This window comes from Gossypium hirsutum, chromosome A01 (genome assembly GCF_007990345.1).
Source record: "Gossypium hirsutum isolate 1008001.06 chromosome A01, Gossypium_hirsutum_v2.1, whole genome shotgun sequence".
Taxonomy (NCBI): Eukaryota; Viridiplantae; Streptophyta; class Magnoliopsida; order Malvales; family Malvaceae; genus Gossypium; species Gossypium hirsutum.
Window position 1 is genome coordinate 4,934,364 of NC_053424.1, and position 1,890 is coordinate 4,936,253.

General features: G+C 38.9%; 1 long non-coding RNA gene across 1 annotated transcript; it reads left to right on the forward strand.

The window, feature by feature from the left end:
- Window positions 1–284: 284 nt before the first annotated feature.
- On the forward strand, window positions 285–1,388 carry LOC107940617 (uncharacterized). Its single transcript, XR_001695479.2, has 2 exons — window positions 285–543; window positions 859–1,388. It is a non-coding gene; the product is annotated as an uncharacterized lncRNA (long non-coding RNA).
- Window positions 1,389–1,890: the final 502 nt, after the last annotated feature.

Genomic DNA, 1,890 nt, shown 5'->3' on the forward strand with positions numbered 1-1,890 from the left:
ACTGGAAATAATCCAGGCCCTAAACGCTGCATTTCAATGCGGACCCATTTGCTAACGACGATAAATTACAAAGGTAAATTTAAAAAACAAGGAAACACAAATGTGAGCTGGATAAAATGTAGTGCAAAGGGGAGGGACTGATACTGCAAATAAACCCTCGCTGTGAAAACACCCGGGTCCTCGGGGCAGCAAACCGGATCGGGTCAGGGCTCCACCAGGTGGCTTCGTTTTTGAGCCATTAAAATGGGCTTGAAACGGCGTCGCATTTGACCCTTTAAAAGGGCTAAAAACCAAATTATTCGGCCAAACCCTAGCCCCCAATCCTTTCTTCTCCATTGAACCCTAATCCTCCCCCTTTATTCGAATCTCAAAAGGCCCTAGCCGCCATTTGACCACCCCGAACGGCGATCGACGAAGGGAGATTCGTTCACTCACTAACCCGGCTTGGGTCCTAGCCCTAAAGACCTCCGATTTCAGGCTTCAATCCCTGTCTCAACTTCGATTAAAGCGAAGGAGATGAATTCCGGCGGTTCGTTTGTATAGGTAAACCCCTTTGCTTCCCTTCACCCTTTTTATGCTCGAAATAACAGTATGTGGCATCGAAAAATAAGAAAAGAAAAGGAAAACAGACAGGAAAGGAGAGCCAATGCCGAATAATCACCTTTCTTTGCTTTTTCTTTGTATTCAATATGTGAATCGTATATCTGTGTTGTCTATTGCGCATAAAAAATTACAATGAATAAAGACTCTGGCTTTATAGCCGAAACAGAATCAGAAAGATCCCAAAATAAAAATAAAAAACGAATACAAATTCTTCTTTTCCTATTTGCTGTTGTGTGGTTTTGTATTCATTTGCAGGTACGGAGTGCGTGGCACGTGATGGGGGTCGTGTGCTGGCGCGGGCGTGGCTGCTGGACGGTACGGAGCGTATGGCGCTGGGGGGTACGGAGGTCAGGGCCGAGGCTTGGCTGCGGCGCGAGAGAGAGAACCCTAGGGTTTTGTCTGTTCTAAAAGCAATGGGCTTATCGGGCTTGTATTTTGGGTTAAGGTTTTGATATTAGTTTGGGCCTTGATTGGTTATTGGGTCTGTAAACTGGACTTTTAATGGACCGTTACTATTTTAAACTTTTTGTTTATTTATTTATTTTGTATATATTTTATATTTATATTTTGTTTTGGGTTTCTAGAGGGTCCGGGCTAAAATTGGTCATTACAGTTATTATTATATTATTTTTAGCTATTTTAGCTGCTATTTAGAAGGGATCATGGTTTATCTTCACTATGTTAGCAAGTCTCAAAATCTCTATTTAATTGAGAGACTTGTATAAGTTTGTATCGAATATTGAGAGCATATAACCTATTGTGATGAAGTGCATTTGATTGTAAAACATTTATGTTGTGTTTTTGCAAACTATGTTCTCAGTGAAAGAATTTAAGGAGGAGAATTTTAGTCTTCAAAAATACAAGAGTGAGGAATTATCACTGGGTGAGATAAATTTATGTTCACTAATTTTAACTGTTTGAAGATAGTGCTTATTAATTACTAGTTTTTAATTTGCCGCGGAGCAAACCTAGGAAAGTCAAAAAGCGTAAAAACCATGGACTGTTGAAAGATTTTTTAGGCATGAGAGCAAACTGGAGGATGTACAAAGACTTTGGATAATTTTATTTTGGAATTTTATTTGTAAAGATAGTACTTTCATTTTTTTTAATTTTTATTTTATAAAAAACAAAGGGAGAGACGAACAAGGGGTGCGCCTAGTCCCTCTACTTTTGGCTTTGAAATTAACGAACTTCCTATTTTTCTCCCATTTGCTTCTTTGTTCCTGAAGCAAGCCACTTCACCAATTTTCAATTTCTTTATTTTCTTTTAATTTAATTCTATTCCTT